This window comes from Sebastes fasciatus, chromosome 1 (genome assembly GCF_043250625.1).
Source record: "Sebastes fasciatus isolate fSebFas1 chromosome 1, fSebFas1.pri, whole genome shotgun sequence".
NCBI classification, from domain to species: domain Eukaryota; kingdom Metazoa; phylum Chordata; class Actinopteri; order Perciformes; family Sebastidae; genus Sebastes; species Sebastes fasciatus.
Genome location: NC_133795.1, coordinates 40,884,766 through 40,898,477, shown reverse-complemented (window position 1 = coordinate 40,898,477; position 13,712 = coordinate 40,884,766). Strand labels below are relative to the sequence as shown.

The 13,712-nt window shown below is 43.7% G+C and overlaps 1 protein-coding gene across 4 annotated transcripts in view; it reads left to right on the top strand.

The window, feature by feature from the left end:
• nfasca (neurofascin homolog (chicken) a) overlaps positions 1–13,712 on the top strand; it is a 172,210-nt gene that overhangs the window by 39,622 nt on the left and 118,876 nt on the right. The gene's annotated exons all lie outside the window — the stretch shown is intronic.

Below are 13,712 nucleotides of genomic sequence, written 5' to 3'. Positions count from 1 at the left end.
CTCATAGAGGAGCAGGCGCAGTAGTAGAGAAAAATAAATAAACATTAATTGATTGATTGATTAATTAATTGATTAATTAAAATAAATTGTGAAAGTGTAAAAGGGCATATAGAACTGTTATGATGGAAGTATATGATGGCCATTCCCATGCTCACTTGTGTCTCATAAGTTGCTGCAGCAATGTTTGGGTTGATACCATTTGTTACACAGATTTGGTGCTAAATTTAACCATTTTTTACAACTCGAGAATTGATAAAAACGATCAAAAATCCCTCCAAAATACCACATAAAGGGTGTTTTCATATTAGGTAGGTTGATCCGTACCGTGCCTGAGTACGATTGCCCCTTCATTTTCAGGAACCTGGGTAAGATCGGCGCATGCTGCGAGCATATACAGATTTCGGAGGAGACCGGCGTTGTCGAAAAAAGCCTGTCTTTTCAAAACTGACTGCTCATGTTACTCGCGTTATATAGCGGTCCGCTTCCGTGTTTCGGTACGGTTGGCTTTCACACCTGATGCGAACCGTACCCGAGTACACATGAACCGTACTCCAGTTCACCTTTTCAAGTGGACTCGAATACGGATCGATGAACCGTGCCCGAGAACGGTACGGAGCGTTTACACTAAACAAACTAACTGGACTTTGGGTTTCAAGTGTACTCGGATCCGGGGCCCCTGGTCCCTTCAGGAACACCATAGAAAAAGCCACGCTGTGATACCGAACCATAAACCTTTGACATTTGGAGATTTCTACAAGATTTGCATTTTTTGGCGATTGGATGGCGAGGTCTTGTGTTGTGTAAACTGCTCATAAACCCTCTTATTGTCAATCTAGCTAGGAAAGCCATCCATCGTCTGAATGCTCTAGGTCTCTAGTCTGATCCATCCATCCTCTGAATGCTCCAGGTCTCTAGGTTGATCCATCCATCCTCTGAATGCTCTAGGTCTCTAGTCTGATCCATCCATCCTCTGAATGCTCTAGGTCTCTAGTCTGATTCATCCATCCTCTGAATGCTCTAGGTCTCTAGTTTGATCCATCCATCCTCTGAATGCTCTAGGTCTCTAGTCTGATCCATCCATCCTCTGAATGCTCTAGGTCTCTAGTCTGATCCATCCATCCTCTGAATGCTCTAGGTCTCTGGTTTGATCCATCCATCCTCTGAATGCTCTAGGTCTCTAGTTTGATCCAACCATCCTCTGAATGCTCTAGGTCTCTAGTTTGATCCAACCATCCTCTGAATGCTCTAGGTCTCTAGGTTGATCCATCCATCCTCTGAATGCTCTAGGTCTTTAGTCTGATCCATCCATCCTCTGAATGCTCTAGGTCTTTAGTCTGATCCATCCATCCTCTGAATGCTCTAGGTCTCTAGTTTGATTCATCCATCCTCTGAATGCTCTAGGTCTCTAGTCTGATCCATCCATCCTCTGAATGCTCTAGGTCTCTAGTTTGTGGCTGTAAAGTTTCATGAGGCTGTGATTATCCTAGAGGTCACCAAAGGTCATTTTATACAGTGAGGTCAAGTTTAAAAAAAATGGTCTCAATTTTTGATTGAAATAATAGAGGTATGTAGAAATGAAGCAGCATTCAGACTACAGCTAAACTGCTGACATTTCTGAAAGAAGATTCAAGCCGCCAGGTATGAAGCTGAGAGCAGTCCCTTTCTGTTTATTAGCATTAATTAGCATTCATTAGAATGATTTCAATGATTCACTGATGTTAAAGCTACTACAGAATATTCAGATCATCTGACGAGGAGTAATGAGAAAAGGCTTCAATATAGAACTTTGATAACTGTGATGGATATGAAGGCTTTGACATGCAATCATTTTGATTTAAATAGTTTGAAATAATCCGTATACAATATATAATCAGTTACTTCTGTCCTTTACAAAAACACACTGAACAGCATTTAACTATTTCTATTTCCTATAAGCGATACCTCTCACAGTTTAAACCATATTGTGTATTTGTGTCTGTGTTTCTGTCCTGCTGGCTAGACTCTCAGTGAGACAAACTGAATACATAAAAGATTTAATATGAAAGGAAATGCTCATTTGAAAGCTGTTTTCAGTGCTTAGACTTCTCTGCTTCGGAGTTGTTTTGACTCGTGTCCACCTTCTGTCAATGTGTACGTGCGCTTTTGCATCTAGGGTTGGGCATGGGCGGATATTCAGCATCAATGTAGTCATGGCAACGGTTGCTCAATTACCGGTGTGTGTCTTGTTTACCTCCAGACAGCGAGCCTCTCTCTCTCTCTCTCTCTCTCTCTCTCTCTCTCTCTCTGTCTCTTCCATCTGTAACAGCTGCTCCCTCTTCCTCCACTCCCCGTCTCTCACTGTCTGCCTTTCCTCACTATTTATGTCTCTGTTCCTCTCTTTCTATGACAGTCTGTTCCTCTGTTTTCTAATTTTGTATCTGACACAAACACAAAACAGATTCAAGCTCTTCAAGTGCAGGAACAGAATCTTATGTGAAAAACAATATGAACCCACAGCGCCACAAATCTGCAGCCAGAGGCATAGAATGTGGGTTTTTATTTCATTTCTTCATTTGTATATGATGATAGAAATAAATAATAACGCATGTCGATAAAACCGTTTATACGATCGCGATAATCCAATGCTATTTCTGTTTTAATTCTACTGCAGCTTATGTCATAAATGTTTAAATCATATCTTAAAATGTGAAACAGCGGCATCAGCGTTTCAAGAATAAAACATGAAACGCCACTTTTGCTAAAAAAAAAAGTTGCAAAGGAGGCAGTGACGCCTGTAATCCAACGTCTCTCTCAGAAACAGACAGAATACCCAACCGACCGTTCTGATACTATTTTTTCTTTCCCGATACTGATTCCGATACCCGAACTTGTGTATTGGCTGATACCGAGTACCGGTCCAGTACCAGTGGTAAAAACATGTCGCCATTTGTGGAAGCTATAGCCAATCTGCTGACATTTTACTAGCTCTGGCTAACGTTACACTCTCCGTTAGCCTGATCGGTACGTGTGTGTACAGTTTAGGCTATTTGTTGACGAATAAATGCTACAACTCCTCAAGACCCGAGCCAAGTTCCCGCGTCTTGCTTGCTACCTGCTGATTTGAGTGAAGGCGTCGCGGGTTCGCTCCGAAGCTAGCGACAACTTCAATCCTCACTTCAGTTGGACTGACTGACCACAAGAAACTGGCGTTCGGGACAGCCCTAGTCAGAACACAGGTAAAGTTCCTTAAGATCCTGCGGTGGGAACAGGCTTTACCAGGGTGATACTTTACTCAAAGGGCAAATCCAGTGTGTCCATACAAGCGAAACAAAACTGACAAAACTGAGAGGCAGCAACTGGGAAGATATTAAGCAAATTAATCGTATGTGCTCACTCAAATCTACAGACACAATTCCTCTGAAGGTTCAAAACATCAATCATATTTACTAATCTGTCCTTGCTGGATCGCTTGTACTGCTCTCATAATTATGTGCTATTCAATCATCATTGACCAGTTGTTGTTAATATGTTCATATAATATGAATAATATGAATACCATTAGACAGCTGAATTTGATGTCTTTTCTTAGCATACCGGTCTGCATACATAAGTAAACATTGAATTTAGTGATTAATACTTTTAATTACTAACATAAGGACAGTTCTCCTTGGTTTTGTAAAGGGCCAGATTGAGTGGTTTAGTCGTTTCAGCCTTGAGGGATTCTCTTCCCAAATGTGGAAATAACCTTAGAGTTATTGCTTTACTGGAACTAGGTTGAACATCAAGTTGGGTTAGCATGTAGCACATCAGTGTGTGTGTGTGTGTGTGTGTGTGTGTGTGTGTGTGTGTGTGTGTGTGACTCACATGTCCCTTGGCTGGCTCTCCCAGTGTACAATATGATTTGACCCGGCTGAGGTGAATGGATGGCTTCATCCAGTCAACCTCCAGCAGACAGGCCAGATGTCTACTCTGCCTGCCCCACACAAGTGCTCCATCCCGGGCTTAGCCTCTTGACCAGAACCCCTTGGTAGCCTGGAGGTCAGGGATCCCAGGTGGCTGATAGTGAACATAAGTTAGCAAAAACACCTCAGCAACTATATGTGTGTGTGTGTGTGTGTATTGGCTTGTGATGTCATATCTGTATCGTCCACCTGGTTTAATCATTTTCCAATTATGGGTTCACACATCATGTCACTGGTTTCATTTCATTTCAGTATCCTAAAATGTATGATAATTGGGTTCTTATTGGTGAAACTTCATGACATCCCATATTCCCACATCCCTCAATTGACACATGAGATGATAGACTGCTTTCAAAGGTTCACTAAAAAAGAATGAAAGCGGTTGTCTCATAATATTACGAATGTATTCTCATGTTATTAACAACTTTTTTTTCATAACAAGGCTGCTGAATGAGAGAGGCATCCGCCGATACGTTACACAGAAACACACCGTGTTAATAACAAGCCGACCACCTCACGGTACCGCCAGCTGGGAGCTGTGATCTGTTTTTAAAGTCACGCACCTTGGCGGAGGTCTGCGCTCTCCGAATGCCATTCTAGTTATTATTAAGGCCCCTTATCAAGGACTGGAAACTGAATGATCTGGCTCTTTGATAAATTACATTTCTGTCTTTAATGGAACAGTTCTTGCTTAATACTAACAACAAGGCAATTTTGGAAAAACATTACAATTCTCAGAAACTGTAATTCCCTGGTCTGGTGCAGCTGGCAGCACCCACCCACACCCACACACACACACACACACACATCAAAACACATTTTTGGCTCCCATCCTGACCTTGTTTGTTCTATTGAAGCAGCTCTCTGGCTGCTTGACTAGAGTGAAATAAACAACAGTGGATTGTGGGAATGTTCAAGGTTTCCTCACTTGTTGCACTTCCAGGGAACTGCACTGCATGTTACTCATTTTACTCACTTGTTCGCCCTCTTGCTTAAGACTTTTCTCTGTTGTCAACATGTGCGTGTTTTTGTGTGTGAATATTAGTTATTTCTCCATCAAGTTTTCACCTCTATGCCCCCCCTTCCTCCTCCTCCTCCTCCCACCCTTTAACCCTTTATCCCATATGAATCTTTAAATAGCTCAATTAGCGAGTTACCTTATACTGATGAAGGGGGCTGTTCATGTGTGACCATGCATGTGTGTATGTGTGTGTGTGTGTGTGTGTGTGTGTGTGTCAGAGGTATTGTTGTTCTGGTTTGAATATTTGTGCTGTCACTAGTGGTATCAAATGATACAACTTCAAAGTAGAACACGTAGTTCTTTAAAACTCTGAACCTAATTGAGGCACAATACTTAAAAAATGACATCCCTTTTCTCTGAGTCATATATATATGTAATCCTTTATTTAAACAGGCCGTCTCATTGAGATTGAGATCTCTTTTTTAAGAGAGACCTGTGTACAAAAACCCTACAACAACCAGTTTGAACATCGACAGAGTCTGACATACATTATACATTTTCACAACTAAGAAAAACATTTACAAGTGTGTTTGCAAGTACAGTCTTTTAAAATGTTCCAGTGAAATAAGACAATGAAACTTCACATTTTTGGAGCTTTGAAGACACTTTTACAAAGATCAGTGTGAACAAGATGTACAACTAAAGTTAAAATGTCCTGTGACCTGACATTGTAAGTGGGGATGCCACGTGAGAACATTTTCCTGGTGTTACCGATAACACAGGACATTTTGGAATAAAAGATATTCATTGTTGATGGTCAATATCCGCAGAGAGCTTACTTTGATCTTTAAAGGTACTGTTTGTAACTTCTTACACGTATAAATCGGGTCGGTGGCCCATGCACGTGTCGCCTCACTGTTTTGATCGATGCTCGTTCATGTCTATGTAGAGCGAGCACAAGCGCGAGCAACAGGACGCTGACTTTCGTTGACTTAACGGCCACAGGTGTTGCTGTTAACAAGACATTTCTGATTGTTACATAGAGTCCCTTTAAGGAAAGTGAAAAATAAATTGTTTATCCGCCCATGATTTGGATCCGCTCCAAAATTGAATGGGTTCTTCCTCGACCCATGCCTCACCCTTCCACCAAGTTTCATGAAAATCAGGCCAGCAGTTTTTCTGTAATCCTGCTGAAAATCAAACCAACCAAACAGAAAACATCACCTCCTTGGCGGAGGTAATAAAAAATATACGACATGTGGTGACGATGCCATAGACCTGTATTACAGGGAGCTAGAAATCTAGCAAAAGGGTTAAAAGGATTAATTGTGTTGAGATACTGCTGAGTGGAAACAGGATGTTCTCGGCACACGTGTAGTGATGAGTCATTCCTGTCTGTGGGGCTTTGTAACGTGCCCTCACGTTAAAACACCTTGATGCATAGGAGGGTTTCTTGTGGGTCTCAGCTTCTGCGCTATAATGTGATGTTGCTGAGGGAGAGGAGCTGGACACTGTTTGTACAATAGTTGCAGTCTGCTCCTCCACCATATTGTTCGGCTCAATCCACAATCATCCATCCACTGGACAAAGCCCTATTGATAGTAGCCCCACATACTGTATCTGCTTACCATGGATTAGGTCTGGACTCACACACACACACACACACACACACACACACACAAACGCTGACATGTGAATGGGAGCTACTGGGATTTTCCATATCTGAGGGAAAAGGGGAAAAAAAGTTGACATACACACCTAACAAAGAATGTGTGTGTGTGTGCATGGGTGTGCGTGTGTGTGGGTGTGCGTGTAGATGGGTGACATTTCAAATTGCAAGTGATGTTGTTCTCAGTTTGATGTATGCAGGTAGGACACACACGGTCAGTGTATTGTTTGGTCATTCGATTTTCCTTTCCCAAACGGATATTAAAATACAAAAAAAAATTTTTTTATTTATTTTTTAAATTGTAAGAACATTGCAAGGCATATAAATTACAGAGCAAATAAGTAGTCTTCTATTTTTCATCAATTCCCCCCCCACCCCTGACAATAAAGGAAATAACCATCCATCCATCCATCTTCAACCGCTTATCCGGGGTCGGGTCGCGGGGGCAACAGCTCCAGCAGGGGACCCCAAACTTCCCTTTCCCGGGCCACATTAACCAGCTCTGACTGGGGGATCCCGAGGCGTTCCCAGGCCAGAGTAGAGATATAATCTCTCCACCTAGTCCTGGGTCTTCCCCGTGGTCTCCTCCCAGCTGGTCGTGCCTGGAACACCTCCCAAGGGAGGCGCCCAGGAGGCATCCGTGCTAGATGCCCGAACCACCTCAACTGGCTCCTTTCGACGCAAAGGAGCAAGGACTCTACTCCGAGTCCCTCACGGATGACTGAGCTTCTTACCCTATCTCTAAGGGAGACGCCAGCCACCCTCCTGAGGAAACCCATTTCGGCCGCTTGCACCCGCGACCTCGTTCTTTCGGTCATGACCCAACCCTCATGACCATAGGTGAGAGTAGGAACGAAGATTGAACGGTAGATCGAGAGCTTTGCCTTCCGGCTCAGCTCTCTTTTCGTCACAACGGTGCGGTAAAGCGAATGCAATACCGCCCTCGCTGCTCCGATTCTCCGACCAATCTCACGTTCCATCGTCCCCTCACTCGCGAACAAGACCCCGAGATACTTAAACTCCTTCACTTGGGGTAAGGACTCATTCCCTACCCGGAGTAGGCAAACCACCGGTTTCCTGCTGAGAACCATGGCCTCAGATTTAGAGGTGCTGATTCTCATCCGGAGGAAATAACCAATATAACACTAATAGTTAAAAGACATACGGCAGCAATGACACCAAAATTAGATACACACTAGACAAATGAAATAATCAATAACTTCACGGTTATACGTAAAGTGTAGTGCTAACAGACCGTCTTCACACATCAATGGTTCTCTTCCTTTAGAAATAAAAAAAAATAAAATAAACCCGTTTTTTTAAGTTTAGTTCATCCCTTTCTGACCCTGATAAAGAAAAACGCCTCGTATTTCAATTTTCAATTTTGTATTTTAAAATGAAAATCAAATAACCACTCATTTTTTCTATTTTAATATCCATTTGTGAAAGGAAAATCAAATGACCAAAAGATACACCGACCCACACACACAAACCCATAAATTGAGAAGCTCCCTCCGACATTACTTTTACATAGTCTGGTGACTAATGAGTGTTTTTCCATCTTCATGACTTATGTGACCCTCCAACCACTGGTTTCTACTGACTCAGACAACACTGTGTTCTACACTTAGTTATTGTGTGTGTGTGTGTGTGTGTGTGTGTGTGTGTGTGTGTGTGTGTGTGTGTGTGTGTGTGTGAGTGTGTGAGTGTGCTATTTTGTTGTCATTTGATTGGAAAACCAAACTCTCCCAGTGCCCAGGGTGAGATCTGCCCCCCCACACCCGGTTCAATAACCACAGGACATGGCTGTACTCTGTGTGTGTGTGTGTGTGTGTGTGTGTGTGTGTAGGGGTCAACGGCAAAGTTAATTAACGCACGGCCCCCTGTGGCATACACTGTAATGAGTCCAGTTGTTGTCTAGCTCTGAAGTTGTCCTCATTTCTTATATCCTATTTCCTTTACTTACTCTTTATTCCACTTGTCTTAACGCCTCACTCTCCACTCAGTGTTGTTCAATAGGAGTTCCAGTGTGATACCAAAGCAGCACCTCACTTCACTTACTTTCTTTTTCATTTAAAGGTCGACTCCATCTGCTTTCTTTTTCTGGGTTTATCAAATTGAAACGCCCACTCAGCTGTTAGCAAAAAGCAGTGACGTACTGTAGGTTAATAATAATAATAATAATATATTGGATTTATATAGCGCTTTATATTAATCTCAAAGACGCTTTAACATAGTCGGGGGGAAAACGGTGTGAGACAGACAGACAGGAGACGAACGACAAAAAGCGACATACACAGGAACAATCACATACATACACATGGACTGATGGGGAGGGGGAAGGAGGGGGCTACGGGTAAGCAGATGAGAAAAGATGTGTTTTGAGGCGGGACTGGAATGTGGTGAGGGAATCGGAGTCTCTGATGAGATTGGGGAGTGAGTTCCAGAGCTTGGGAGCTGCCCTGGAGAATGCTCTGTCCCCAAAGCTGCGGAGTTTGGACGTGGGGGTGGAGAGTAAACCAGCCGAGGTGGATCTGAGGGACCGTTGAGGTTGGTAGGGGGAGAGGAGTTCAGAGAGATAGGGGGGTGCAAGTTGGTGGAGGGCTTTGTAGGTGAGGGTCAGGATTTTGTAGGAGATCCGGTGGGAGACGGGGAGCCAGTGAAGGTCTTTCAGGACTGGGGTGATATGATGCCATGATTTGGTGTGGGTGAGGAGTCGGGCAGCTGCATTCTGGACCAGTTGTAATTTATTTATGGAGGTGTTGCTGATGCCATAGAGGAGTGAGTTGCAATAGTCAAGGCGGGAGGAGATGAAGGTGTGGATGAGTTTCTCTGCTGTTAACACAGCAAGCTAATCAATAAGGTTATGAATAATGTGAACGCTAGCACTAGCTGAGTCAACGTTAGCTTTAGAAATAACTGAAAGGGTTAGTTTGGATCGTTTGAGGTGGGGTTGTGTGTATAGTGCAGTGTTCTGCGAGGTAAAATGACTGTTTTTGTCAATGGAGTCTGGTGGCTTTGAAGAGAGCATAGATGGATATAACGGCCTCCGTACACTATATTTTGATTATTTTCACCGCATTACCTAGTCATCAGACTTTATCAGATTTTATCTATGCTCTCTTCAAAGCCACCTGACTTCTTTGACAGTAATTTTGCCTCTCAGAACAAGGGAGTTGCTGGTCTACCGCTGCATCGATCGGTTAGTTTGTTCGTGTTATTGTGTGACTTTTGGATCTGAATTAACGTGGCGTCCACAGCAGCACATCGCTTAGCTTCCGTGCCTGTACTCCCGTCTGCTTCTCCAAACTGGGAGCGTGCCGACTGCCATCTAATTTACTGTAGGTAATACGCTGACTATGGATAAGGATATATGTTGCAACGTCATCATGTAGAAACCTACGTCAGGTCACATGATAAAAAAGTTTTTAGATGGGCTTGGGAAAAACATACATACTTAGACCAAAATTTGAACGTTCGGATTTGAAACAATAAGAATCACCACTGGGAAGCTATAGAATGATATACAAACCTAAAAAAAAAAAAAAATGATGGACCCCTCCCCTTTAACAGTCTTGATGCAAAGCCACGCAAACAGTTGATATCAATAGCTAATCTTGTAAGTCTCTGAATGCTTGTTGTTCAACTTGCTCTTTGCAGTCTTTATTTTACCAGGTCAAAACTTTAGATCTTCACTTTTGGGAACAGTAGTGTGACAAGATCATCATATAGTTCAACGTCAGCGTTTCTCTGAGCTTTTAACTGTACCTCTCAGTGGAGATAGAAGTCCAATTCAAGTCCCCGCTCAGTCATGTGACTAAAGTATGATTCGGGTTCAAGTCTGGAGTCTCAGCTCTCCAGCTCAGTTATCTTCTAACTGTAATTCTAATTCAACCCTTTGATCAAAACAAATAGTCTCATGTTATAGTTTTGCGTATCGGCCAATAGAGACATTGATCATTCATTGATGCTCTAATATAAAAGCTGCAGAGTCAAGATATTCCTAACCAGTAATGACAACATGCTGAATACCAGAGACAGCCTTCAGACAGATAGAACACCAGATGACCTCAGTCTCTATCATTGATGCTACATTAAACAAGTGGAAGTTATTGGACACGAGCAGAACTCCAAGGTGCAAGCTTCAGTTTTGAGGTAATAACAGGATGATTGATGAGGAGTGTGTGTGTGTGTGTGTGTGTGTGTTGAGCATGAGGGGGGGCGGCTGAAGTGCACTTATCTCGATGTCTGTTTGTCTGTTTGCTCGTCTGTTGCAGATCTGAGCAGAGGTCAACTGACTGGAGTCCATCTGGGCACGAGTTGATGTTGTCTTCGCTTTTGTTTGTGCAGTGTGAGCGTGTGTGTGTGTGTGTGTGTGTGTGTGTGTGTGTGTGTGGTGGGGTGTGTGTGTACGTCTTGGCGCACGTCTTAAGGAAGAGCAGAGGGGAGGTTGAGGTTATCCTATTGTTGTCAGGGCGTATCTTTTAATTATATGCAAGGGTCATTTGCATGTCAGAGCTAGCGGCGGCGGGTTGGGGGGGGGTTATTGATTGGTTGGGGGGGGGTGGCTGCAGACAGAAGGGAGCTGAAAATCCTAGCCGAGGTCAGGAGGTCAAGCCTAGATACACACACACACACACCACATAGATACATAAAGCTGAAACTCTCTCTGTCTTCCTGCGTCTCATCAGGCTACAGGCCTGCTTCAACTGGAAGGGGGGGGGGGGTGTCTCTTTATCATGCCCCGAAGGCCCAAATCCTACACCCAACCCCCCCTCCCACTGGCCTCCTCTCTTCCTCTCTACATTTATTGCTCTTTCTGTGTTTTCTCTCCCATGAAGTGCATTCCCACATTTTGAATTTGCGAATTAAAAAACGAGTTTATTTTATTTTCAAATGATGTTTGACTAAACAGACTGGGCTTGATTGACAGTTTGGTTGCACCTGTTTGTACTTACACCTTTATCATCCGTATTATGCACGGCATTTGGTGAACTCACATAATTACCAGCGATGCTCAACCCAATTTCCACCCTGAGCAGAGATCCAATGCCACATCACGTCCTGTGTGATGGAAGGCAGAGACGGGGAATGATTGTCATAGTAACGACAACTCAAGTTGGTTGTGTGATTGCAGAGTTGGTTGTTCATTCATTATCTGTAACCAGCTGACATTGGGTGAAGGCGGGCTACACCCTGGACAGGTCTCCAGACTATCACAGGACTGACACATAATATATGTATACACACCGAGGACTCAACCAGGGTTGAACCAGGGTTGATAGTGTGTATGAAAGGGTTAACCCGCGTTGATCGACTCGCCTTTGCGACCCAGGTCGAGAGGTGGGGTAAGACCAGGGTCGGACCAGGGTCGATTTCGATGTGAATTGCACGGATCAGGGTCGCTAACAACGGGGGCGGGACAAATCACATCATTGGTTGGAAATGGGGGCGCACAGTCGTGACGGGAAATCTCTTCATCTCGCTCTTAGCACGGCTTGAATTTTGAACACCTCCATCAGCAACTTCATTAGACCATCCCCTTGGCGACCGTGTGAGGACAACAAATCCAATTCCAAACGACATCGGAAGAATGTCTGCACGATCAGAATGTCTGCACGATGGACGGTGTCCATTGAGCTGCTGCTCTTGTGCGCCTCGTTTGTTGTGCTCTTTTTGAACAATTGCACTCTACAAACTCAAGAAGGCGACGGGGACTGTTGGCTCTACAGGAACGCTGCGTGACGGAAGCAGTCCACTGAATATGACGTGCACCAAATGTAGATCGGTATAACTAATCACATACAACAAAGGTCCACTGGCAGATGCAAACAGGGGATGTTGCGTTTTAAGTGGTCCATACTGTACATTATCAACCTCTAGGCCAGTGTGACATCTCTACTGGAGCTTTGTCTTGATCAACAGCTGGATGCTGTGACTGCACGCAGCATCTTAAAGGTCCTATCCTCACAGTAGGGTTGCCAGGTTTGCACTCTGGTCTAAATCTAGATCTAGATCTAGATTGATATCGAGATATACATTTTCTCATCCGACTTTGGGTAAGACGGCAACATACACACACACACACACACACACACACACACACACATACACACACACGCACACACACACACACACACACACACACACACACACACACACACACACACACACACACACACACACACACACACACGTACATACACACACTCTTTTCTCTGACTTCCAGCCATGTTATGTCTCGTCCATGAGAAAACTCCGATAGCCTCCAGCTGAGGGGGGAGGGGGGGGGGGGGGGGCTTGTTCCTCACCTGCACTGCATGCATGGACAACTACTATGTGTGTTTGTGCGTGTGAGATTTTGGTGTGTGTGCATGCATGTTTTTCCCTCATGCATGATCGGCCCTGTCTTCTCCGTGACCTGTGTGTGTGTTTTGCGTGTGAATGACTTCATGCATGGCTGGCGTGTGTGTTTGAGCTTTTATAGGTTACATGTACATGTGGGGGAGCGTGTGGGAGGAACGCATATTTGTATTTCATCAGACAGACCCACTGAGTTCTGTGTCTTTAATAGAGAAAACCAAAGACAATAGAATCGACTGCTCATTTATGGCCACAAGGGAAGAATAAAAGAATAAAATAAAAACTATATACTCAATGTCTAAATGGCCAGTACTATAAAACCCCATTTACCATGTAGAACAACAGAAAAGCTGTGTGCTTGTGTCTGAACTTGATAAATGATTATATATGAAACCATCACTGATTTGTTTTCAGTTGATTGATTAACCAAATAATCATCTTACTGTACCTACTTCTTATCTTACTGTTGATATAGCACAAGAGTGGTTTTGCCTGTAGCCAGTTAAAGCTTCAGTAGGCAGTATATTTTTGGCATCATTGGGCAAAAATTCCATAATAACCTTTCAGCATATTGTAATTCAAGTGTTCTGAGAGATAACTAGACTTCTGCTCCTCCTCATGGCTCTGTTTTCAGGCTTTAGAACATCTAGCCCGTGACGGGAGACCTTGACCAATCACAGGTCATTTCAGAGAGAGAGCGTTCCTATTGGCTGTGCTCCGGTCATGTGACCGGAACTTGGCGTTCCTTCACCAGATTTCACAATGGCGGTGGGGTCAC